The following is a 27,986-nucleotide window of genomic DNA, read 5'->3' as shown; positions in this document are numbered from 1 at the left end:
GTTTTTGTCATAGTGATGAATAAGTAACTAACATAGTTGCGATTGTTCTCAAATTAACTTTTATATGACATGATAGAGGTTGAGAATTTTTGTTTTTGGGTTTGCCTACAAATTTTTATAGCCCCATTTATTGAAAAGACTATTTTCCCCATTAAGCTACTTGGCATATTTTTTTTTAATTCCATACTCTTCTCCAGACCCACATCTCCACTATTACCATTCAAAATTAAGTCTCATATACAATGGTGCAGTTTATATGCCCTGTAGCCTTTACTGACATAATACCTGTATGAACCAAGAGCTAGGTATAGATAATTCCTGTCCTAGATGAGTCTCCATCAGTTAGAAGAAGCCAGCAAAGCTGGGGGAGGTGGCGCATGCCTTTAATCCCAGCACTTGAGAGGCAGAGGTAGGAGGATCACCGTGAGTTCGAGGCCAGCCTGAGACTACATAGTGAATTCCAGGAAAGCCTGGGCTAGCATGAGACCCTACCTTGAAAAACCAATCAAATCAAATAAAAGAATAAAAGAAGAAACCAACAATAAGCTGATGATTTCCTTGTGATATCTCAGATGATCAAAGTGACTTCAAATGGACTTGTGGGAACACTGAAAACACATGACATGAAGACAGAATACCATAGATATTAGAAACCATGAGTTTTGATTAAGATCTCACTTAAAATCCAAACTCAAGCATAGCTTAGTTTCGAACGTAGACCTTGAACAAATCATTCAACCTTTTATTTTATTTTATTTTTTATTAGTTTTCTATTCAGCAAATACAGGCAGTTTGGTACCATTATTAGGCTCATCCATGACCTACCCCCTCCCCAATGGCCCCTCCTTGTTCATGTATATGGGTCGTGCATTGTGGAGTTAGCCCACAGTTATTGGTACGATAAATGTGTCTGCATATCATGACCAAATACGTGGCTCTGACATTCTTTCCGCCCCCTCTTCTGCAAAATTTCCCTGAGCTATGTTGGGTTCATATTTTGGTCTGCTTCAGTGATGAGGTGTTGGGGGCCTCTGAGGCTCTGGCTCTCTGATTTGGTAGGAGTTGGTTTTTCTCTGTGTTGGTCTCCTTCCCCCTTGTGCTGGTATCTGGCTCATCAGGAAAACAGCACCCTTGCTTGTTTCACCAATTTTCCTTAGTTTCAGTTGGGGCCTTTTTGAGGTATGATGGGGTGGCTCTCTCCTTAGGATCTGCATCTATCTGAAAAAGAGAAGCAGATTCTCCAACTGAGAGTGAGTTAGCACCAGGACAAATGAGATAACCCTTACTTTTTTAATAGAGAGTTTAATAGGAACAAATCATTCAACCTTTTAAAAGCTCACTTCCTTAGAGTTCTTCCAGGAAACAAAGTATGGAATGCTGATTTTGTTTGCCTAGTATTCAGCTAAACACTCAATATATGGTTGCTATTTTTATCCCACGGAACTCAGTGAAGCTCTCCTGAAGGAGCCGATTCCTCAGCTAATCCTTGAAGAGTGCTGAAAATCGCTGAAAGATGGCCCGATGAAGAAGGAGGACTGGATCAATATTGGAGAAGCACAAACATGTGGAGGCATAAATTATGATGGCATAGGCGGTGTCTTGCTAAGTGTGAAGAGGTGATGGGCAAGGAGATAAGGAGAGTCTGATAGAAGCACAGGTAATCCACCTGTGGGCACCTAGGGTGGCGTCAACCGTTTCTGATTTCTGCAAGGCTGTAAGTGGTCCCTTGAATTCTGCCTTCAACAGTAACCCTGCCTATATATAAAGCTCACCCTAAAAGCCAGACTAACATGGGATGCCATAGTCCATTGCAAAGCCATCAGCATTTGTTTTTTCTTCTTTCATTCTTTCTTTTTCGAGGTAGGGTCCCACTGTAGCTCAGGCTGACCTGGAATTCACTCTGTAGTCTCAGACTGGCCTTGAACTCACAGTGATCCTCCTACCTCTGCCTCCGGAGTGCTGGGATTAAAGGCGTGGTCCACCATGCCTAGCTCAAGCATTTCTTTTGTTAAATATTTATTTGAAAGAGAGAGAAGGGAGAGGGAGGGAAAGAGTGAGAGAGATAATGGTCATGCTAGGGACTTCAGCCACTGTAAACAAACTCCAGATGTATGTACCACCTTGTGCATCTGGCTTATGTGGGTCCTGGGGAATTGAACCTGGGTCCTTTGGCTTAGCAGATAAACACCTTAACCACTAAGCCATCACTCCAGCCCATCACTACAGCTGTCCTTTAGAATGAGAGCTAAGGGTCTCTCAGAATGTCCAGATGAAGCCTGGTACCCTCTCCCAATTCTTTTAAACAGCATAGATACCTGAAGAGCAGAGCCCCACTTTACATGCCCTGACACTTGTGGGTAGCTGTCACAAGTGCCTTTCTCAGATGGATAGTCTTCTCCCTCTCTATGTGTTTTTTTTTGTTTTGTTTTTTTTTTTTTTTTTTTGGTTTTTTGAAGTAGGGTCTCACTCTAGTCCAGACTGATCTGGAATTCACTATGGAGTCTCAGGATGGCCTTGAACTCATGGCAATCCTCCTACCTCTGCCTCCCGAATGCTGGGATTAAAGGTGTGTGCCACCACGCCTGGCGTTCTTTTTTAAAAATATATTTATTTATTTGTAAGCAGAGAGAGGGGGTGGGGGACAAAGACTGAATGGGTGTGCCAGGGCCTACAGCACTGCAAATGAACTCCAGATGCATGCATCACTGTGTATCTGGCTTTACATGAGTACTGGGGAATCAAACCTGGGTCGTTAAGCTTTGCAGGCCAGTGCCTTAACCACTGAGCCATCTCTCCAGCCCCTCCATCTGTCCTTTTCTGAAGAAGCCTATGGATTTAGATCTCTCTGAAAGACACTTGCCTTTTAGCTATTTGTTTCCTCTGAGCTTTCATGTTAAGCACTTGCTATATGTTAATCCTCGTCATTAATCCAATCATTGACATCATTGACCCCTCACTGCTCCAGGTATGTCAGTAATTTCATTAGATTTTATGGTTTCAATTCACAGATGAGGAAACTGAAGCTCAAAAATATTAGCAGGTCTTTATCCACACAGACAGGTAAATGGCAGGTCTAAAGTTTAAGCTGTCATCTTAATGCCTGTGCATTATAGTTTCTGGTTTCTTATGTAGCTGCTGAGGAAGGGAAATACCATGCTCTCCTGCCCCCTGTCCTGATCAATAGCTTAGTCCTGGCTATTTCTGCATTGTTCAGCTTCATTTGAGGCTGCCCTCCTAAACCTCTCTTCTTAGCCCAGTCTCTTCAGGAGCGAGTGGCCCCATGCCCCTCTTGTACCTTGTTTCTTTCTCATTCTGTGGCACCGCTGTCACAGCCGCTGAGGTTTGGAATAATGATGGATGTGTCTCCCAGGGGTTCATGTGATGCAAGCTTGTGTCCCAGGGCAGTGGGACCTTTAAGGAGTTGGAACAGCTTGGAGGTTGTTAGGTTACTGGGGGTACTGCCCTTGGGGACTCTGGTTTGTTCTTGAAAAAGGATTGTTATAAAATTTGATCAAGCCTGACCTATCCCCATTCTCTCCAATTTCCTATCTTACTGTATAGTTGCTCTTTCCCACACATCTTCCATTGTGATGTCCATCCATCCATCATAAGACCCTTACCACAGACTAGGTCAATCTTGGACTTTCAGCTAAAACAAAACAAAACAAAACAAAAAACCCACTTTTTGATAGAGAACTCAGCCTCAGACATCCTGTTATAAATTCAGGCTACCTTCAGCCTGAATTGAATACTTCTTGACCTCATTTCACAAGCTAGGTAGCCAAGGTTCAGAAAAGAAACACGAGTGTACAATAGTAAGTCACAGCACTGAGATGGTAATCCAGATCTCCTTCGTCCAAAGCCAGCAACATCTCCCATCGTGTGTTGTCTTCAGGAGCATAAATCCGCCATCCAGGAAAATGATTCTAACAGAGATGGGAAGACAGTTTGGATAGAAAAAATGTATACGTCCTCTCAAGCTCCATGCATTCATAATTCCGTTTAATATCTGAAGACATAAGAAAAACGTTGTGGCTGGAGAGATGGCTCAGCAGTTAAGGTGCTTGCCTACAAAACCTAGTGACCTCGGTTTGATTCCCCAGTACCCATGTAAAGTCAGATGTTACAAAGTGGCTCACGCATCTGGAGTTTGCTTGCAGTGGCTAGGGCCCTAGCATGCACTCTCTCTCTCTCTATCAGTCACTCTTCTCTCTGCCTCTCTCCATTTGTCTCTGCTTTCAAGTAGAACAAAATAAATAAAAGAAAAACTATGAAAGAGAAAATAATGTAGAAATCCCCCTATCAGTTATCTCACAACTCTGTCTTATCACAAAAAAAGTAGTTTAATAGATGAATGAGTGACTAAAGCATGGGTTTTTGCATTAAGGAACCCAAAACACAGGTTTTCCTTAAAAATCAGAATCCTGATTTTTATCCTAACAATGAAGATGCTCATTGCTGAGTCAGCATTTACCCCCTCTATCTGGTCAGAAGAAAAGCCCTTTTATATAATGGGATTCCTATGGACAAGAAGTAAAACTCTGGCTTGTCAGGACTGAATCAGAATTTTGTTGTTAGCTCATTCTGCTGAATTCTGAAGCAACCCCCCAAATCAAGCCATTCTTGGTCCATTTCTGTGAGCCTATCTGCACATGCAGAACATCTGCATGGTTGCGGGCCACGTTCTGTCGTTTTGCAGCTTCTCAGCAGTGCCCCGTGCTGGAGAGCTGTGTGCGGAGGGTTGCTGATAAAATATTCTTAATGGGATGAAATACTAACAGGCTGGAAGAGCTGCTTCCAGGAATGATGTGTGTGACGCAGAGTTCACAAGAGGCGTTTTCTAGATTGTAGCTGCTCCTGCCTTTGGTTGAAGTCATCAGAGTTCTTATGAGTTTAACCGTGACGTGAACCATGAGCCTCAGACCATTTCACAGCCAAACTGGGAAGTTCACCTAAATTGATAACTTCTTTAAAGTCCTTTCCAGCCAAATTTCAGAGGTAGTTTTGTAAGAAGACGTTTTGCAAAAGTCATTAACACTGATCTGGCAGAAGAGACACACCCCTAGTTCTTCCTGCCATTATAAATAGTTAAAAATAGCAAACAGATGAGAAAATAATTACAGACATAGAAATAGAGGTGATGAGATAAAAGGCTTTTTTTTGTTTGTTTGTTTTTTTGATTTTTTGAGGTAGGGTCTCACTCTATCCCAGGCTGGCTTGGAATTCACTATGGAGTCTCAGGGTGGCCTCGAACTCATGGCAATCCTCCTACCTCTGCCTCCCGAGTGCTGGGATTAAAGATGTGTGCTACCATGCCCAGCAAAGCTTTTAACCTCTGTTCATTCACTCCTCAACCATGTTTTAATATCTGCCATGTGTCAAGTACTCATTGAAGATAGAGAAACTATAGTGCCCTCTCTTCTTCCAAAGGGGCTCATACTTAACAGGAGAAATAGTCATGTGCAAGTAATTGTAACGTCATTGTGATTATGCACAGTGTACTGTGGAGCACAGAGGAAGAATGGATTGGCAGGAAGGCTCAAGCTGGATATCATAGGTGAGACTGCATTTGAACTAGGCCTTGAAGTGCATATGAGAGCTTGTCAGACAGAAATGTTAGGGCTGGATTCCAGACAAAAGAATTACATGACCAGAAAAAAACTAAGGAGAGGAATGAGGAACTTGGGAAGTAACAAGTCATTTAACATACTTCAGTACTTAAATTTTAAAACACCTCAGTGAGAACAACTAAAAAACCCCTCTGCAAAAGAAACATACCTGTATTCTGATGCCAGAGCCATCCATATATCTAGCTGGAGCAGTACCCAGCAAAGAAATGGTGGCAGAGAAAGCCTAAGCCAAAAACAATGAGACAATCTAAGCTCTAGTAGCACATCATTCCACTTACTTTGGACTAAGGGTTTCCCACAAATCCTGGTGGAACACAATTGGATTTTGATATAGAAGCACACTGTGTGCCATGTATAAATAAACACATTGCAATTATTGATATTTAATCAAGGATTCAGTTATTCTAAGTAAATCCTTATGCTTATAATGACATGAAATAAATAATGCATTTTAAGTATTAGTAAGTTTCAAGAAATGGGTGGAACCCTCTGATATTTGCCCAATATGGAGAATAAAGAGGTCTTTATGGAACGGTACCTGCAAAAGACTTGATAAGTGCCTGATAAATGGTAGCTCAATGGTGACAAGTGAAAATTCCCAGATGGCCAGGGAAGTAGGCTTGATCTTGTTGTTTATGTGAGGTTTTTACCAAGTCCAGTTAAGAAACACTGAAAATTCAGGTGCATATATGCTATATAAAAATATATCTGTATATATGTATTATATACATGTGCAGGTTTAGACTATATGTCTAGTACCAGAACCCCAACAAGGAAAGCAAGTAAATATAGTATAGGGCTGTTGAAATCTCTGATCTTGGACCATGCGAATTTCAATCCACTTTAGAGAAAATCACCAGGGTCCCTGAACCTCCTTTGGAAGAAAACATTTTTCAAAAGTGAGACCATATCTAAGACATCAGACTCTATGAAGAGAGAATTATAAAAATAATGAAGATTTGAAGATGACACAAATACTTCTATAACTTTCATAATATTAGAAATTCAATTGAAAACTTAAGAATTGTCTCTTTTAAAGCTTATTCTACAAATTCAGGTGTGTGTGTGTGTTGCTAGGGGTTACGCCATTGCCTTGTGCACACTAGGCAAGTGTTCTCTACCACTGGTACATCCCATCCCAGATCTGCATATTCTCAATACGGTTTTTGATGCTTCAAACTTGACTTATGAATTGATCTACATAAAACAGTTGTGGTATAATTGAATATCAGTGTGGCCAATAATCTAGCAAATCTGGTTAGAAATAGTCTATTTAAATAAACTTTGGAAGCGGCAGAGAGATGGAAAATGTTAAGGCAGTTGGGTTAAAACAGAGATCTCATTTTGTCCACTTGATTCAACCATCTGGGAAATTGTCATAAACACTTGTGTCTCTCCATGGTGCTTTCTTTTTCTTTTTCTTTTTTTTATAGGAGTAAATGTTTATTTCAGTTTTACAATTCCAGGGGGAATTCCATCACAGTGGAAGAAGTTGGCTCAGTGTCATAGATCAGTAGTCGAGAGACACCACTAACATGCCAGCATGCTGAACATATGGACAGTCAGAGCTCAGACTGGCTCTGAACATACTTTAGGGCTCGACTTAAGATCCACCACCAGTGATACCCCCTCCAGCAGGTTTCTGGAAACTCAAGTTGCAAGTTTAATAAAAAAGCACCTCAGTGTGTGGGGGACATACATTCATATTCAAACTATCCATGGTGCTTTCTTTTTGCTTAAGGAGAGACTTCTTATCCATATGCTTTGTTAGTAAGAGATCTAGTTACATCTGTTTTGTTAAAGCAATGTTAAGAAAGGCTATTCATGGTTTGCTTTTACCAGACAGTAGTGGGTTAAAGGACCATGCATATAGAACGCTCTTAGAGGAGTAATTGCTAAATTTGAGGGTTTGTGGATGAATAAAACTTGAAAAAAGTGTTGTGAGGATTGCATGGAGTTTCTCTCTTATTATCTGCTGGATGCAGAGATTCACAGCAAACATCTACACTGATATGATTGTATTTTATAAGAACATTTCAACACAAAAAGGGTAATGAAGAGCATATTCCAGAAAGAAAATTGTCCTTAAATTTGTATGCAAGTATTTTATGAATAAATACTTTATAGCACCCTTGTTTTGCTATGAACTGATTGAATATTGAGCATACATTCTGATTCAGTGGTGACCTCCAGCCTGGAGATGTAGGCTGCATGCTGATTTTGAAACAGGAGCTGCAGGATTCTAGAGCTCATATTCACCTAGGCACATGCTCAGCTTTAACAAGGGCAGCATCTTTATCCCCAAACTGACATTATAATTGCATCAGCTATAAGATGGTTGAAATTTCGAGAGCTATTACTGAGGTTCGTAGCACTTACAGATACATTCTCTAGTTCATTTAGAAATCAAAGCAAAAAAAAAAAAAAGAACAAACAAAAAAGACTAATTCTACTGTCATAGAGGACGTTGTATTTACCCCTACCTTACAGATACAGAAACTGAAATTCAGAGTAGTCATTCATATATTCAGCAAACTTCCATTCAGTGTTTCTGGGGTCTACAGCACTGTGCTAGCTCCCAGTAGAGTCAAGGTGAATAAAAACCACCCACATTCTTGACCTTCTCAACATTATGTGGGTGGTTAATGGCAGAATAGGGATTGGAGCCCAGGCATTTTGACAACAAATTCTATGCTTTTCTCTCATTAAAACTAACATCCTTAGATGTTTGTTCAACATGCATTTAGGATGACTGAATCCTGGAATGGTGCTAAAAGTGTGGATGGAAAAGGAGGCAGAGGACCCCTAGAGACAGTGTCTGTGGTAGTTTAAATAGATCCCCCCCAATATACATTCAAGAGTTTATTTAAAATGACTTAAATTTCTAGCCACCTGGCTGGAGAAGGTGTCACTGGGCAGATCTTAGGGTGTAAGCCTAAAGTATGGTGGTAAATTAAAATGAAAGTTGAATTTATATTGTTTCATCCCATGTACAAAAACATTTCTTTCCTACAAATAGGGTTGTTTTGTTTTTTTTTTTTCCTTTGGGGGTTGTAAAAGAATGCTTTATCATGATTTTTTGCTTCAGTGGCTTTAGGACAAATTAAAAGTCCTAAACTCTGGTGCCAAAAAATAAAAAAATAAAAATAAAAATATGCAAAGTGCCTATAATTACTAAAGTGTTCTTGTTTGTGTTAAGTTTTTTTTGGGTTCTTTTTGGTTTGGGACCTCTCTCTTTTTCTCTCTCTGCTTGACTTCTGAAAGTGGGCCAGCTTCTTCTGCCTTGATGGAACTTCCCCTGTCTCTGTGAGCCTCAATAAAAATCCTTTCCTCCATAACTGTGTCTGGTCTGGAAGTTCATCTCAGTGACCTAAAGCTGTCCATTACAGTGCCCCAGCCAGTAAAATGAATGTCCTGCAGTGAAGCAGGAAGTTCAAGGAATTAAGCATGGGTGTATGAAAGTTAGCATGCTGACAAGCCCTTAATTACATCCTTCCCATCATCCCAAGAAACTTGTCAAAATAGTCTTTCAAGCATTTGCAGTTCTTCCCTGAGAGGAGATCTGATAAATATAATTTTCTCCAGTCTCTTATATTCCAGTAATGCTTTGTTTAACAATTTGTTTAACAAATTCTCCATTCCCTTCATCTTCCTTTGCATTCACTTCTTGGAAGCCATCTTTGTTCACAAGCTTTGTCAAATCTTTGTCTCATTATGTGCCCTCTTCCCAATTCAAAGCCCATCTTCTCAGGTCTCAGCATCTTGTGTTTATATGCTCGAGTTACACTTAGCCTGCACCTACCAGCATGTGATTGGAGTGATGGGAGTCCCAGTTGCATGACTATTATCATTTTGATTATCATATATATTACATATTTCTATGTACACATGTATATATTGCTGTGCAGTCATTTACACTGATAAACTTTGTAGAAGGGGAAAAGCTAGTCTTAATCTTTCCCTTAACTCCCCTGTGCTCTCTGTTTAATGATCTGATTAAATCCTTCTATTTTTTTTTCTGAGAAGAGAACATAAATTGTGTCATATAGCAACATACATTTATAAGTTCTGCATGATGCCAAGACATACTATCATGGTAATGGAATCCATGTGAATCTAGGCAATGTTCCCATGTAAGTTCCTAGATTTTATCTGAATGGACGTTGAATACTTACATCCTCAAATAGATCTAACTCTTCATGGTGGTTTGAATGTACGACCCCATAGACTCAGCTGTTTTGTTAAGGTTGAGCTTGAAACTTGAGTCTTCAGCGGGCAGAGTCCTGCTGGGGAAGAAAGGTTTGTCACTGGGGGCGGATCTTTAGTCCAGCCCTACAAAGTATGCATAGAGCAGTTTTGAAGCTCTGGTTGTTAGAGTTTTCTGGCTATATGGTAGTGTCTCTCTGCCCTGATCTATGCAAGTGATCCAGCGTCTTCTACCATTAATGGTGCTTCCCTTGGATTGTGTAAGCCTGAAATAAACCCTTTCTTTCATAGGCTGCTTCTGATTGGGTGTTCACCCAGCAATGTGAAGGTAACTGCAACACTTAGGTAGAACTTGCCATTGCCATCATCACAAATGCTTTGCACAGGGCCGAGGCGGTAGCTCTGTGGATAAAGTGCTTGTCACTTAGATTTGAGTCTGGATCCCTAGACTCTGGAAAAATCTAGAAGCTGTGTGGGCTCTAGTAATCCTGATGCACCTGTGGTGAGAAGAGAGACAGGGACAGGAGAAATTCCTAGAACTCACAAAAGAAGTGATGAACAACAACAGAGACCCTGCTTCAAATAAGGTGGAAGGTAAGAACGGACCCACAAACTGTTCTCAGACCTCCACGGGGTGATGTTACTTGTGCCCCCACACTCACACACAAAAATATGTGCACGCGCACACACACCCCCCAAATAATAAATAATAAATAAATAAAAATATTTTAAGTGTTTTGCACAAATTAGACAATCAACAAATGCTTGTTGAATAAAAGTGGAAAATGAATAGAACTAGACTATTTGCTGTCATGGGGTTATGAGCTTCTTGTATATTTATTAAGTCTAAAGACAGATGAATGAGGACTGCACTGTCTAATCCTGGCACTGGCAGGGAGAGGGAACCATGGCATAGGCCTGGGTGTTGTCGATGGCCAGGAACCAATGCTTTTCTAAGCTTTTCCACTTGGCTTGTTTCAAAAGAGAATAAAAGCCTATCAATATGAAAATTACAGAAGATTAATTTGGAGAAAAATTTTCTTCGAAACAGCTATTCTGAAAAGACCATCCATTCAGACTCTTGGGTGAGAGCCATTAGTGATTGCTTATTCAATCACTCCATCCTCTACTAGTTATTGTTCATTTTCTGAGTTGAATAATAGTAAGAAGAAGGTATCAAATCCCACCCCCAAAATAATCAGAACCCTGACCTGTAGCCTCCCAAGACCCCACACTCATAAGCTGGCTCCTTTCCTACCTCCCAAAAAAGAAAGTAGGTATCTGCTATAGGTAGAGTGGCTAGAAATGGTAAAGCATCCTGAAAGAAACCTCTGGAATCTTCCAGGCTCCCTTGAAACTGCACAGAGGCATACCCCACTTTGGGAACATTCCTTTTTATAGCTGGGGGTGGGGGGGTAGGAAAAATACCAGATGTGTAAGGAGAGAACGAAGAGTGGGTGCCAGGGCACTGCCACCAAGGCTGACCTTCCCCGCTCTGGAGGGTAAGGCAGCTCTAATGCTTCAGGGATTTATTTGCACTAACAAGCTCTTCTTTCAAAATGCAATTACCCATGGGATGATTAAGCCTACAGTACTGCAGATTGCATTAAACTTAATTAAGTCTTCTGTAATCCCAGTCATTATTTTGGGGAAAAGCAGAATTAAAAAGAAAAGAAAAGATGCACACTGCAGTTAAAGAGAGGTGGAAAGTAAAATGATCTTGGACAGTGCTTCCAATTCTGCTAATCACCAGAGGACATTGTGAAAAGCAGATTCTCAGTGCTTTCCTGACTCCATCCCCCACTCTGACTGAGAGGCTAGAGCAGGGTGGGGTGAGGGGGACAGAAATCCACATTTATAAAATAACAACCAATGTGGTCACTGAGTGCTGTCAGTCAGCCCAGGGATAAGCTTTGAGGCAGCACAGGCCTTTAAAGCCTGTTGGCCTTGACCTGATCATCATAGTCTGATCCCCAGCTTAACAAACACTGACCTTGATCTTGCATCAGTGATGATCAGGGCTGATCTGCTTACAACGTTTAAAGGAAAGTTATCTATGAACCAGAATGCCAACTCACTAATTACAAGAAGGGGTAGCTCTGCTCAGAGATCAAATCAAAATGCTCATGCCAACCAAAAACTATTTTTTTTTTAAATTTTGAAGCTGGTGTGGTAGCACACATCATAAATCCCAGCACTCAGAGGTAGGAGGATTGCCATGAGTTCAAGGCCACCCTGAGACTGCATAGTGAATTCCAGGTCAGTCTAGGCTAGAATGAGACCCTACCTCAAAAAACAAACAAAATCAAAATGCTCATGTCTGCTATGCAAAACACCTGGATAACCAAAGTTTCAATCAGGTGGTTACCTGCTGTTGTGTGAAATCAGATTGAAAGAATGCTCCCCAAAGTGGTCTCATTCAGGCTGCAAGAAATGCAGTGAATAATCTTTGCACTGTTTGCTCTAGACCAGATCTCTTTAACCTTGGGCAGAGCTGGAGAAATATTGCCAAATTCTTGCCCTCAGATTTTTTTCTAGATTTTGGAACAATCACTATTTTCTTCTTTGATGTTTATTCTCCTTTCAAAGATCAATTGATATCCCTACCCCCCCCCTCAGAATTACATTCATTCATGAATCTCTGGCCACCTGTACTCAATGTGTCCACAGTCAAAACAATATCCGGGGCGACTCCGTAGGTAATGAACATTTTCTGTCCTCCTGTTCTGGGTTGATGCTTGTGGAACTTGCAATAAGTGCTTGCTAGTCCAGGGATGGCAGAGGAGATAGGTAATCAATAAATCTTAAGAATTAAAAGAAAAACCAGAAAATGTTAATTTTTTTAAGGAAAAACTAGACCATGACCTCACAGTGCCTGGCAGTACCTACACAAGACTAGTATAATAGGAGAAAAAGATGATAACTTCAAAATAAAAGAGAGACTGATAGAGACGGGGAGGGGATATGATAGAGAGTGGAGGGTGAAAGTGAAGGGGAAAGTGTGGAGGTGAGGGAATTATCATGGTTCATTGTCTATAATTATTGAAGTTGCCAATAAAAATTTTTAACAAAAACAAATTTAAAAAAAGAAAAAGAGAAAAGAACAAAAAAAGAAAAAACTAGAACGAGAAGCAAAAGTGACTTGATCTGAGAACTATTCTCATAACCATATTCTTAAAGCATACTTATTTGCAAGGTCATGCAGGGCCTTGGGTATTTATCTCATATATGGATACTGCCCAACTACAAGAATCAATATGTGGTTTTATAATAAACTTTTGTTATGAGTAATAATTGGGCAAAAGGCTCATCTACATAATTTGAAAAAATCTTCTACTTAAACCCAAAGAATATTGAATAAAAAATGAAAAATATTTATAAATTTATATTTTTAATAAGATGTATGTAGTTTTGGTGGTTTTTCTTTTTACTTATTTATTTATTTGGTTTTTCAAGTTAGGGTCTCACTCTGGCTCAGGCTGACCTGGAATGAGCTATGTAGTCTCAGGGTGGCCTCGAACTTATGGTGATCCTCCTACCTCTGCCTCCCGAGTGCTGGCATCAAAGGCATGCACCACCACATCTGGCCAGTTTTTTTTTAAATTATGTATTAAATTGTTTATTTGGCAGCAGAGAGGAAGACAGAAGAGATACAGACAGAGAGAATGGGCGCCTAAGGCCTCCAGAGCTGCAAATGAACTCCAGATGTATGTGCCTTTTTGGGCATCTGGCTTTATGTGGGTACTAGGGAATCAAACCCTGGTTGTTAGGCTTTTCAGGCAAGGCACTTTAACTGCTGAGCATCCCTCCAGCCCCCTTTTTAGGTTTTTCTGAGATACAGTTTTTTCTCTGGCCCAGGCTGACCTGAACTTCACCACGTAGTCTCAGGGTGGCCTGAAACTCACAGTGATTCTCCTATCTCTCCCTCCCGAGTCCTGGAATTAAATAAAAAAGTGAGTTCAAAATAAAGCAAGAAAACTCCTCAGGTAGCAAGAATAATGAGGAAAAGAAAGTCCAGAGACTGGAAGAAAGCTGACTGTGCTTCGGGTAAGGCTCGGCTACTAAGTTCCACCTGGGTGGGAGCAGGAGGTCAGTCAAGCCCAAGTGATAGTAAAGAGCAATAATATCACAACAAGAGGCCCAATGAAGCCTGCAAAATTGAGAACAAATAAATAAACAAAAACAGCCGGACTGGAGAGATGGCTTTGCAGTTAAGAGCTTGCCTGCAAAGCCTGAGGACACATATTCAACTCTCTAGGTCCCACATAAGCCAGACATATAAAGTGACACAAGTGTTCAGGGTTATACATGTGCACAAGGTGGTGCATGGGTCTGAAGTTCAAATGCAGTGGCTGGAGGTCCTGCCATGCCAATTCTCTCTCTCTGTGTATCATAAAAAAAAAATTACCAAACAAAATACCCATCAGCTTCCGGGAAGGGTTTAAAAGTATCCTGTGAATGTTTATAGCCATGGAAATCTTAAGTCAATGTGAAAGCAAAAAATGTGATGTTCCCTGCTGGTGCTCCTGGGGTAGCTCCGAAAAGCAAATGCAAATGTCCAGTTGAAGAGCGCCCGCTCAGTGTGGGCTCACATCCCAACCAAGGCAAGTTGGTCACCTAAGATTGCAAAACAGCTGAGGAGACCAACCATGAAAGAGAATCAGCAGACAGCACAGAAAGCAGAATCAGAACTTTAAATACTCTGATTCTCGAAATAGAATTAACATCTTTTATTTTTATTTGTTTATGAGGGATATAAAGAGGGAGGGAGAGAGAAAGAGAGAATGAACACACCAGGGCTGCCAGCCATTGCAAACAAATTCCAGGCACATGTGACACCATATGCATCTGCCTGATGTGGGTACTGGGGAATTGAACCTGGGTCCTTAGGCTTTGCACCCAAACACCTTAACCACTAAACCATCTATCCAGCCTCAAAACTAATATTTTAGAAGGGATTTAATATATTAAAGAAGGACTGAAGGGAAAAACAAAAGTCTCTGGGAGAAGATCTGAATGACTTTGAGAATACAATGAAGTAGAGCTTCTAGAAATAAAAACTAAAGAAAGAGAAAATATTTACATAGCATATATCTTGGCAAGGGTTTTGTATCTAGACTATAGAAAGAATGCTCTAGTGCTAGAGAGATGGCTCAGCAGTTAAGGCACTTGTCTGTAAAGCCTAACAACCTGAGTTTGATTCCTCAGTACCCACATAAAACCAGATGCACAAAGTGATGCATGCATCTAGAGTTTGTTTGCAGCAGCTGGAGGCCCTGGTTCATCCATTCTCCCTTTCTCTCTCTCTGCTTACAAACAAATAAGTAAAATATTTTTTTTAAAAAAGAACTCTCTAAACCAAACAGTAAGTAAACAACCTGATTAGCAAATAGCAAAATACTTAAGCTAATACAAAGAAGGTAAGAAATAGAGAAAAAAAACACACTTGAAAAGAATGAATATCACTAGCAATTAGAAAAAAGTAAATGAAAACTACTATGAGAGAGCTGGGCAGTGGTGGCGCACGCCTTTAATCCCAGCACTCTGGAGGAAGAGGTAGGAGGATCGCCGAGAGTTTGAGGCCACCATAAGACTACATAGTGAATTCCAGGTCAGCCTGGGCTAGAGTGAGACCCTACTAACCTCAAAAAACAAAAAAAAAAACTACTATAAGAAGTCACCACATTCTCATTAGAATGACTAAACTGAAATAACTACATCATGTTTCGAGGGATGCAAAGATACTAGATCTCTTGTATATTCAGGTGAGAATGTAAAGTGGTACAGACACTCTGTACATTGGTTTGGCAGTTTGTTTTAAAAACTGAACACACAATTGCTTACTTTTGTTCATACACAAACCTAACAGGGATGTTTATGAATATTCATGGAATAACCAAATCTACAAGCAACCTAAAAGTCCCTCAGTGGGTGAGTGATTAAGCAACCTCTGGCTCATTGAAACAGGGGAATACTGCTTAACAATTAATAGAAACAAACTGTTGATACACACAACTCAGATGGATCTTAGCATCATGCCTTGTGAGAGGGTAAGCCTCAAAGGGTTATATGAGCTATACAAGATCCATTTACATGGAAATCTCAAAATTACAATCTAGAGATGGTTAACAGATCAGTGGTTTATCCAGTGGTGGCTGGGGAGATGGTGCAGCAATTATTAGAGAATTTCTGGGGCTTGCTGGCTGAAATAAGGGCAACAGACAGAGAGAGATACTCCATCTCAAAGAACCTATAGATGAGTGAAGAGGACAACTGGTGTTTTCCTCTAGCCTTCACAAATATGTATAGAAGCCTGTACATGTACATACATGGGTGCATGCACTGCACATACATATCACATCACACACATATGTGCATGCACACACACACACACAAGGAAAAAGAGAGAGAGAAGAAAGAAGGAAGGAGACAGAAAGAAAGGGCAAGAAGTAGTCATGGTCATGAGGGGGCAACACGAGAAAGATCTTTTAAGGTGATGGGACTATCCTGTATGTTAACTTTGGGGTAGTAAGGCAGTTTCACTGTGATGCCCCATAGCCTCAAGTATTTTTTGATTAAGATTAAGCTCCCTACTTAGTTTTTGGCAGGTGGATCCCTGATGGAGGAGGTATGTCCCTAGGCGTGTAGAGAGCCAGCTTGAGCTCTGGCTGTTTGCTATTCTTTCTCTCTGCTATAGGTATGTGATGAGGTGATTCAATTTCCTTCACCATAATGACACTTCCCTGTAATCTGTCAGTCTGACATCAAACCCTTCCTTCCATGAACAGTTTCTCGGTGGGTGTTTGTCCCAACAACAAAAAAGTAACTGTAACAGGTGGTTGTATGAACCTATGATTATAATAAATGTCATTACAAATATATACTGAACACAAGAGCACATGCAATAGGTGAGATCTGTACTGTAGCAAATTGTATTCTACCTACCGATCTCTTGGCTTCTATAATTCATTATTGTTAGGCCACCACTGGAGAAACTAAATTATTAGTATATTGGAACTTTACTGTTTTGCAACTTATTATAATTCTATCACTATTTTTAAATGAAGATTTCTTCAAAATTTAAAATATATAAATATATTCATTCAAACATATTTGAAATTCAATGGACAGGTCAAGAGGTAGTAAGTTACAGAAAAGGAAAAGAGAACTCATGAACTGAAAAATGAATCAGAAAATTATGGAATTCAACCAAGGAAAATGAAAAGATGAAAAACATAAAAATTAAGGGAATAGAGGACAACATGAGATATATCACATAAATCTAACAGACTTGGGCTGGAGAGATGGCTTAGCGGTTAAGTGCTTGCCTGTGAAGCCTAAGGACCCTGGTTCGAGGCTCGGTTCCCCAGGTCCCACGTTAGCCAGATGCACAAGGGGGCGCACGCGTCTGGAGTTCGTTTGTAGAGGCTGGAAGCCCTGGCGCACCCATTCTCTCTCTCTCCCTCTATCTGTCTTTCTCTCTATGTCTGTCGCTCTCAAATAAATAAATAAAAAATTTTAAAAAAATCTAACAGACTTTTCAGAATAAAAAAATAGAGAAAATGGTGGAAAGATAATATTTTTAATATATTATTTATTTGTTTGAGAGAGAGAAAGAGGGAGGGAAAGAGAGAATGGGCAGTGCTAGGGCCTCTAGCCACTGCAAACAAACTGCAGATGCATGGGCCTCCTTGTGCATATGGGTTACGTGGGTCCTGGGGAATTGATCCAGGGTCCTTTGGCTTTGCAGGTGAGTACCTTAACCACTAAGCCATCTTCTCCAGCCCAATATTTTGATAGTGACTGAGAATCTCAAACTGTTTAAGTATATGAACCTAAAAATTTAATTTAATTGAATTTGCAAACAGGATAAATAAAAATTAACTCACTCATAAGTGCAATAACTAAAGAATATTACAAATAACTAGTGTGTTTAATTTTGTCTATTGCTAATCACAGTTCATCATTTTCTGTGAAAAAAATACATTGCCTAGTGCTTCTCCTGTATTTACTTGTGAACTCTGCCATCTAAATGCATTGAAACATAGAATGTCTACAGTTGATTGTGGAAAAAATGTTAGTGCCCTGTACTGTCAAAATTTTGGTGTGATGTTAATGATAAGAGCTGAGTAATTATGACAAGCCACAGCATTCTCACTAGGAAGGAATTCAAGAAACACACTATGAGCCTGCTATAATTTTACTCAACTTGTTTCTGCTGTCATAAACAAAGGAGTATAGTAAACTCACTAATCCTAGGAACTTAACTTGTGGTACCAGTTCAGTAAATCTGCTGGGCTACGGGTTTGGTCCATGACTGCCGTCTACTTGGGCTACCAACACAAGGTTGAGCTCAGGAAACTAACCACACTCAGCAAAGGGTCATGGATCTCCTGCATATCCTTTCTCACTTGATGTTGGACACGCAGTGAGTATAGCTTTTCAGTGTATAAGTCAAATTTGGTCAAAATGTCAACCTAGAGTGATTTATAAGATAGAGTAAAGGGTTGAGGGTGGGATGCTCTATTCTGGCTCTTATAAATCTTTGAAATATCTCCGTTTGGGCTTTACTCATTTATAAACTGGAATAAAAGTGGAAGCATAGCATAGTGATTATTTCAAAAGAACTAGAGTCATTCTTCTACAGTTCAAAAATCTTTATGCTGTTCCACACCCATATTACCTGCCACGTAAGCTGTAGGCAGAGTGAAAACTGTTCACTCATGTCTTCCCTATAAGCATTCACTGGGAGCTATCATTTGTCAAATTAAAAAATAAAAAGTTGGGTGGGAGAAATGACTTAATGGTTAAGGCACAAGCCTGTGAAGCTTAAGGACCCCATTTTGATTCTCCAGGTCCCATGTAAACCAGATGCACATGGTGGCGCATGAGTCTGGAGTTTGTTTGCAGTGGCAAGAGGCCCTGATGTGCTCATTCTCACTCACTCTCTCTTTCTCTCTCCTCTCTCTGTCTCAAATAAATTTCTTCAAAATTTAAAATATATAAATATATTCATTCAAACATATTTGAAATTCAATGGACAGGTCAAGAAGTAGTAAGTTACAGAAAAGGAAAAGAGAACTCATAAACTGAAAAATGAATCAGAAAATTATGGAATTCAACCAAGGAAAATGAAAAGATGAAAAACATAAAAATTAAGGGAATAGAGGACAACATGAGATATATCACATAAATCTAACAGACTTTTCAGAATAAAAAAATAGAGAAAATAAAATCTAAAAAAAAAAAAGTCCTTAGACTTTCGAGGTCCCCCAAACAGGACAGGTTTCTGTCAAAGCACTTAGTTACTCACCTGAGGCAAACGGTTAAGACCCTATTGCTAAAGACAACCCAGAGCATCATGCCCAGAGGCATTCCTTCCTCTAAAAACAATAAAAGTAAAAAATAAAATAAGAAGTCCTTGAGGAGATGATGTAGAAAGATCATCCAACCCTGAAATTTTCAGGGTGTATGTAATATGTGTACATGTATGTGAATGTTCATGTGTGTGAGTGTGAGTGCGTATGTGCCACGGCACACATATGGAGGTCAGTCCTCCCTTTCCATCTTGTTTGAGGTAGGGTCTCTCATTATTTTTTTAGGTTTTTTTGTTGATTTTTATTTATTTGAAAGTGACAGACAGAGAGAGAAAGAGGCAGAAAGAGAGAGAGAAAGAGAATGAGCGTGCCAGGGCTTCCAGCCACTGCAAACGAACTCCAGACACGTGCGCCCCCTTGTGCATCTGGGTCCTGGGGAATTGAGCCTTGAACTGGGGTCCTTAGGCTTCATAGGCAAGTGCTTAACCACTAAGCAATCGCTCCAGCCCAGGTCTCTCATTTTAATGTATGCTGCTGCATTGCCAGGCAAAGTGACTTCAAGCTAGGAAGTGATTTGTTTTCTCTCCTTCCCTTCTCTCCCTAAATGACTCTCATTACAGATGCTAAAATTTAAAAAAGCTCTTCTATTTTTATTTATTTATGTGTGTATGTTTGTGTATGTGTGAATGATATGTGTGTATGGGCACATGCATGTCACAGTGCATATGTGCAGGTCAGAGGATGATCTTGGGGTGGTTCTCCTCTCCTTCCACCTTCTTTTTAAGATGGGTCTCTGTTGCTGCTTGCAAGCTTCAGGATTCTCCTCCTCCCACTGCTTTAGGTGCACTAGGATTACAGGTGCATGTGCAGACCACTTGGCTTCCAGCCTTACTTTAGTACTGAGGAGGACTGAACCAGTCAGCAGGCTTGCAAACAAGTGCCCTTAACTGCTAGCCCATCCCCTCAGCCCCCACAGTGTCCATCCTTTTATGTGGGTGCTGGAGATTCCAACTCAGCTCAAGCCCTTCATCCACTAAGCTATCACCCTGGAACCCTGTCTGAATTCTGTATGAATGAGTACATCAGGTAAAAGGCTATTTCCTTCAGAGTTGTACAAAAGTACACACACACACACACACACACACACACACACAGCACATACTTAAAGAAAGACAGCGTGCATCAAATCTGCTCTGATGCATGTGTCCTCACACTAGGAGTTTCAGAAACCCTCTCCATACTGCACACTGATAGTGTCTCTGGCTCACTGGCAAACATATGACTATAAGCAGCACTTAGAAAGGGCAGATTATGAACACCTTAGACCCAGAATGAACTATACAGGGAGGAAGGGTGCCATTGCTTTCCACATCAAAGGTAGGTGTGTGCTCAGGGATGAACTAGGCTCCCAGGCTCCAGCATTGGATCTGGAGGGTTGTGCTGTAAGGCCTGAGGTCATACTGATGTCATGCAAAAATAACAATCTCTAGTTAGAAGTCATATTCTTTTTGCTTTTCTCTTTTTCCTTCTTTCTTTCCTTCTCTTAACTTTCTTTCCTTTCCTTTCCTTTTTGTTGGTGCTGGAGGTAGAACTTAGGGCCTTGTGTCTTAGAGTAAGGCATGTACTGAGCTATATCTCTAGCCCAAACAAGAGGTGGGTGAATTTTTTTGTTGTTTCTTTTTTGTTGTTTTAGTAGCATTATAGTAAATTATAATCATATATTAATTATATTATAATTATAATTATAATTATACTAAATAATGTGTTTCATTTCATTTTCATTTCCATACCTGCATTATAATATACTTTGATCATATTCAGCTTCCCCATTGCCCTCTGTTGTATCCCTTCTCCCTGGCCTCCTTTCTTTCTCCAAATAATTTGGGTGATATTTTAATAAGATCTGGTCTAAAATTCACAATAAAGACAAATGCAAAGCACTTACTTCATCTTTACACTAACTGGTTCTCAACTGTAACAGTTAATGTTCTCTCATCTTTTTTTGCTTTTAGTTTTTTCAAGGTAAGGTTTCATTATAGCCCAGGCTATCCTCGAACTCAGAGCAATCCTCCTACCTCTGCCTCCCGTGTGCTGGGATTAAAGGTGTGCATGCACCACCACACCTGGCATGTTCTCTCACCCCTTACCCTTTCATGTAATCTTCCCCTCTTTTCTCTCCCTCCCGACTCACTTGTTTTCTCTCTCTTACCATTTACTCAAGAATGTACTAAAGTACTTTCGATACCTACTGTGAAGTAAACATAATGAGAAATGGAAAATAACTATCAAACTTAAACTAGGAAATGACTAGGAATTCTGATTACCAGATAAGTACACATATATGTCTACCATCACTGTACATCACACCAATAAACTATAGTTGGCTGACATCTACCTCCTTTTGGAAAGTAAATGTTGTGGCAATAAATGCCCTCAAAATGATAAAAAGATTCTTATTCCCCAAATTTCCTATACAAACAATACTCTTAGGGTTGACATTGCACTTGCCCCAGATAATAAATGACTCTGCCAGGTTACATCCTCCTTTACACAGTCCTCCAGGCTCTGTTTGTTTCAACACTCCCTGCAGCTGTTGGTTAGGTTTTTGCTGCATAATTGCTGTTTATAACAAACCTCTCACTTGTTAGGGGATTTGCTCACAACGTTCACATATTCAGCTTGCAAAACATGATGACTCTTGTGTTTTGTTCTTTGTGTTGAATGTTAAGAGGCAGCTTCTATCCTGACCAAAATATTTTCAGGATGCTAATTACATTTCGTGGACCATCAAAATAAAGTCTGTAGAAGAATAAATGAAAACTATGCATCAAACTTCATCACTGCAATTTCAAATCATTCAGTACAAAGGATCCTGAGATTGGAAGTACAAATATACCCCTCCTGCTTAAGAACCATCATAGAGAAAAGCGGCAGGCACCACAGGCCTGCTCTCAGAGCATTCTTCATTTATCTTCCAATAACTCATGATAGAGATAGTACCAACAGCCTGGTAGCAGTACTAGGGAAGAAAACCAAGGAAAAAATGGGGGTAAATCAGTTGTCTGAGGCCTCATGGCTAGATGCAATGTAGTGCCAATTTCAAGCCAGGCATTCTGGCTCCAGAACCTGTACTTGAAACAGTCCCCTCATCCTCAGGAAAGCTCTTCCTTCACACTGGTAGTCTGCAGAAGCTCACCACCCTATGCACTATGAGAAGGAAGAAATAAGAAATGCAGAAGCCCCCGTCTCCTTCTTTAATCCTAGCCCCCTTCAGCTCACTGACCCCTAGTTTCCCCTTCATGATCACACTAACTGGGAGTGCTGGCAGTACCCAGCCCCATAACGGCTGTTTTTTTCCTACTCATGGTCATTTTAAAGTTTCTGTTTTCTAAAAGTTATGAAACACATAAAACAACGCGAAGAGACATATAAAAATAACACATAGGCATGAGGGAAAGCAAATAGACAAAGTTTGTATCAAGTATGGCAATCAATGAGATTTATGCTATGCAACTGCTAAACTGTCGGCAAAGACAAGTTCAAAGCCAGGTTTTATTGGGGTTTTACCTTCTTGAAGTGGCCCCTGTGAAATGGCAGGCCATATTTAGGATGTTTGCATAAAAGCAAGTGACTCAAAACTCATCAAAGCAGAAAATCAGAGGCTGCCAAGAGCTCAACACTAAAGGAGACTTATACCTGCTAAGGCTCAGGGAACACTGAAGAAGAGGGGATGGAAAGAATGTAAGAGCCATGAAGGGGAAAGGTGTCCTGAGGCATTGCCCCCCCCCCCCGCAACACACACCCAAACTGACAGGTGTATCCCTGGCTCCACAGTAGTTACCAATGACCTTGCTGAGAAGGACCCTCAGTAGAATGGGGTTGGGAAAAAGAAGACATAAGCATATGATCTGGTGGAGATCTCCTTTGTGTCTACTTTCACCATTTTGGTTCAGGCATTCACTGACCAGCTCCTTGTGGAACACTTGTCTTAGAAGAGACCTTGTTCCAGTCACTCTGAGGTCTACCAAGGATGACAAGCATTGACTTCTGGCCTCCACACACGTGTATATGCATGTGCACATGTACCTGCACACAGTACACCCACACACATATGAACATACATGCATGCATATGTGCATGCCTACCCCACATATGTATGTATACACACCCACAAAAGGGCCAAAATGTACTGCGTGGGCTCCTTAAAGCCTTGTGTGCTCTCCTTCTCCCTGCCTCCTCTCTTCTCAATCTCATGCACATTCCCTCTGTACTTGTCTCTTCAACCTTTTGTTCGTTCTTGGTGCCTCAGCATTCTGTTCTGATAGAATCCTCTTTGGAGTGGATAATGAAGATGTGGCACACTTATACAATGAAGTTCTACTCAGCGGTAAAGAAAAATGAAGTTATGAAATTTGCAGAGAAATGGATGGATCTGGAAAGGATTATACTAAGTGAGGTAACCCAGGCCCAGAAAGCCAAGCGTCACATGTTCTCTCTCATATGTGGATCCTAGCTACAGATGACTGGGCTTCTGTGTGAGAATAAAAATACTTAGTAGCAGAGGCCAGTAAGTTAAAAAGGAGACATAAAGGGAAGAGAAAGGAAGGGAGGAGGGTACTTAATAGGTTGGTATTGTATATATGTAAGTACAATAATTGAGATGGGGAGGTAATATGATGGGGAATGGAATTTCAAAGGGGAAAGTGTGGCGGGGGGAGAGTATTACCATGGGATACTTTTTATAACCATGGAAAATATTAATAAAAATTAAATAAATAAAAAGAAAAAAAAAGAATCCACTTTGGCTATTGTCATAACCCTTATCATAATTGCCAGGGCATATTCATGTGGTGATTATTGGTGTTGCTGTCTCCCCACCGCCCCCTGACTGCAAATTGTGAGTGTGAGGAGGTGTTTAGAGGGCTCCTCAGAGATAAGATAGGAATGGCCACTGAAGTCAGTTGTGCAGAGTTGTTTTGGGGGTCGTGGATGGTTGTTGAGCAGGGAAGCAAGGTGATCAGAACTGTGCTTCAGGAACCTAGCTGATTCCATTGGTGATAAATCAGATGGAATGATACCGCCAGGCCTGGGCTTCATTTTTAACTGTAATTGTCCAGATACTTTCTTCACAAAACTGTGGTGAAACATGACTAAAAAGGCATGAAGTACCTAGCTCATGGAAGGTGCTCAGTAAATACCTCTAGGACCTACCCTACTAATTAAGTCAAATCCAGAAGCACAGGACAGTGGAATCCCCAGTGACCTCTGTGAAGCACAGAGCAGGTGCCCACTGAGGAGGCCATTGCTGTAGGCTGACTAAGAGGTTGGTACAAGGAGGGTGAGACAGAGAAGAAGATAAACTTGAGAAATAAAATATATTTGCCAAATTATCAATATTTCTTAACTTTTGAATACAGAAATGGGGGACAAGGAAGAGTCCCAAGTGACCATGTTTTCTAATCAGAGTGTCTGATGTATTGAATAGAACTACATAAGGAAGACAAGGAGGAATCTGAAGGAAAAGTGGGCTCTTTTTTGGAACTTTTCAGCAGGGTAAATAAAGGGATATAGTGAGATGGCAGCCTGTGGGTTGGACTTATGGGAGTGGAAGGCAGAAGAAAGGTCTAGGCTGGTACAGAAGACGCAAGAGGCATGCGTGCTGATGTGGCTCTCGTGAAGAGAATGAGAAGGGAGAGAAAGAGCAGCAAAGGCAGCTAGAAAGCAGGAATGGCCAGGCGGTCGATGATGGAAGGCAGTAGAGCAAGGTTCTCCCACTCGGTGAAGGCTGTGGTTGGTACAGCATGATCTTTCAACAGCCAGGAGAAGGTGCCTGAGAAAAGCCTCCTGAGGTCACCATCAGGGGAGGTCTACAAAGCAGATTCAGTGAGCAGGGCTTTGAAGGGAAAGCCTAAATGTGGGCTACCACAGAGGTCACTGGGGATGTCACTGTCCTGTGCTTCTGGATTTGACTTAATTAGTAGAATAGGTCCTAGAGGTATTTGCTGAGCACCTTCCACGAGCTAGGTACTTCATGCCTTTTTAGTCATGTTTGACCACAGTTTTGTGAAGAAAGTATCTGGACAATTACAGTTAAAAATGAAGCCCAGGCCTGGTGGTATAGGCCCGTGATTGCAGCTACTTGGAAGGCTAAGGAAAGATGGCTACATGTTCAAGGTCAGCTCAAGCAACTTAGTCAAATCTTTTTTCTTAAGGTGAAAAGGGTTGTTGACGCAGCTTAGCAGTAGAACACTTGCCAAACATACATGAGACCCTAGCTTCAATCCCCAGTACCAGAAAAATATTGAAACCCAGGACTGAGCATGATAGAAATGTGCCTGTAATTCTGACTCTCAAAAGGAAGCAGAAAAAAAAAAAAGGAAGCAGAGGCAGGACAATCATAAATTTGAGGGTAGGCTCCATAGCTATATCCTGTCTCAAAACAAAAGATAAACAAGCAAAAAGTCCAGGGAAATACTGTCAGTAAAGTCACTAATCTCACAAGTGAGTCACCATCACCTTCTGCCTACATCACAATGCATGGCCCTAAAATGATGTTCTGGATGAATGAAGAAATAGATTGGTGGAGTCTAGTCTGGGAATCTGGTCTGTGTGATCCAAAGTGCATAAGCTTTGCTGCTGCTTGCATAGGCTTATCTCACTAGAAGGGACTGGCCTATTACCAACTGCTTTAAGAGTCTTCAAAAACAAGACTCAAAACTGAAGAAGTTGACTTTGTGAGCAGTGTTATTTTTGAAAAAAAAAACTTCATTTTGCAAATTACCTAGTTGATAAGTAATGAAACAATTAAGTCAATCAAAGCTGAATTCATCTTTAAGACAGTTTTGCTTTCTAGATCATGTGTCTTTCAAAGCTCACATGCCATTAAATATGTATGAAATTTAAGAACCATATTTTAGGAAGGAGGTACCCCTCCCTCACCCATTCCCAAAATCAATCATGGCTAAATTGTTTCAAATTATAGGAAACAACTTTTGATATATTTTTTTCTGGAGAAAATTATCTTCCTATGATGACATCCCTACATATATATTTCAGCAAACAACCTCATGAAAGAGTGCCACATATTTGAGGGCAATTATTAAAGTTTGAGAGGAAAGGGAATCACATTTAACTTCCACAGGATACAGGTTTTGAATCTTTTTAATGGAAACATCTGGAAGAGGCATTTTCCTAATATGGAAAATCTGAGCCTTATTTTGTTTTTTTTTTTTTCTTTCTATTTATTTCTACTATGGGACTCACATTATATTGCTTGTCAGCTTCTTTCATTTAGTGCACATTCAGCTGTGAGCTGGGAGGCTGGGTGGTCCTCTAAAAGCAGATGGAAACACATTTCAGGTCTGCCTCCAAGTAAATACCAGTTTGGATAATAAACTAGACCTTCCAAATACCAGTTTTCCCATCTGTAAAATAAGCCTATTTATCTAATTTTCAGATTAACTTAAAAGAAAAAAAAGAGCAGACAACATAAATACTAAATTGCTTAATAAGAATTATAAATGTAGCCTGGCCTGGTGGCACACTCCTTTAATCCCAGCACTCAGGAGGCAGAGGTATGAGGATCACCATGAGTTCAAGGCCACCCTGAGACTACACAGTGAATTCCAAGTCAGCCTGGAGTAGAGTGAGATCCTACCTCAGAACCGCCCCCCCCGCAAAAAAAAAAAAACCAAAGAATTATAAATGTGCCAAAGAAATTCAAAACTGCAAAATACCATTATTGTCCTCTTAATCACAGCAAGTGCAACTATGGATGGATAATGCTGGAGGGGGATACTATTTTCACTTCTTATGTGCTAAGAACTTTAAGTACATTACCTCATTTATTCTTCTGGACAGTTAATCCTTCCCTCTAGGTACATCTTTTACAAGGCATAGAGTCTCATGTATACAAAGCATTTACCTGTTAGTTTTTAAGATGGTGGGAATGTAGTGATAAATGTGAGTCATTGTTGAAGAACTTAGGGCCAACTAACTTTGTCACTGACTGAATTTAAGAGTGATAATCTGGGCTAGAGAGATGGCTTAGCAGTTCAGGCACTTGCCTGGAAGTCTAAGGACCCAGGTTCAGTTACCCAGTACACACATAAGCCAGATGCACAAGGCAGTGCATGTTTGCAGTGGCTAGAGGCCCTGGTGTGCACATTCTCTCCCTCTCTCTCTCTCTCTCTCTCTCTCTCTCTCTCTCTCTCTGTCCCTCTTTGTTCCTCTCAAATAAATAAATAACCTATTTTTTTTAAGTGGGATTTTAAGGATAGATCTGTTTAGCTTGAAGTCTTGGCCTTCATTCATTCAGTTACTCACAAGCTACGTACTGACCACTCATGCGGGCTGGGCACTTTTCTGCGGAGGGAGGGGGTCAGGTTATCAGTCCCGTTCTCATGAGATTTTAACCCTTCCAGTATGTGGACAAGAGAGAGAGAGAGAGAGAGAGAGAGAGAGAGAGAGAGAGAGGGAGGGAGGGAGGGAGAGAGGGAGGGAGAGAGGGAGAGACAGAAAGAAAAAAAACCCCTTTCTTACAGAAAATGACAGTGCTGGAAAGATGAGATCATTTATAAAAGGGACGAATTTCCTACCCCTCAAGGTCTGGCCCCTGGTTCTCCATGACACACACCTGCGTGGAGGGAGGTTGGAGGGACTGCTTGTGCCCTGGGCTGCGTCAGCGCCTCCGCAGGGATCCATCCACATCACGGTGCGTCAGCTACCCACGCCTTACTCAGCCTGAGGACGCTCTTCTCTGACCTCGCTCACCCGGCTGTGCGTGGCGTGTGCACTGATTTGATGCGCGTGTTAGAGAGGGCATTTAATCGGA

The 27,986-nt window shown here is 40.8% G+C and overlaps 1 long non-coding RNA gene across 1 annotated transcript; it reads right to left on the bottom strand.

Moving 5' to 3' along the window:
• Positions 1-1,162: 1,162 nt before the first annotated feature.
• Positions 1,163-27,986, bottom strand: LOC123458635. The gene is made up of 4 exons (XR_006635752.1): positions 27,789-27,986; positions 9,806-9,913; positions 5,779-5,853; positions 1,163-1,218 (listed from the first exon to the last, which is right to left on the bottom strand). It is a non-coding gene; the product is annotated as an uncharacterized LOC123458635 (long non-coding RNA).

The sequence above is a fragment of the Jaculus jaculus genome, chromosome 2, assembly GCF_020740685.1.
Source record: "Jaculus jaculus isolate mJacJac1 chromosome 2, mJacJac1.mat.Y.cur, whole genome shotgun sequence".
NCBI lineage: Eukaryota > Metazoa > Chordata > Mammalia > Rodentia > Dipodidae > Jaculus > Jaculus jaculus.
The sequence above is the reverse complement of the archived record's forward strand: the minus strand, read 5'-3'. Positions and strand labels throughout refer to the sequence as shown.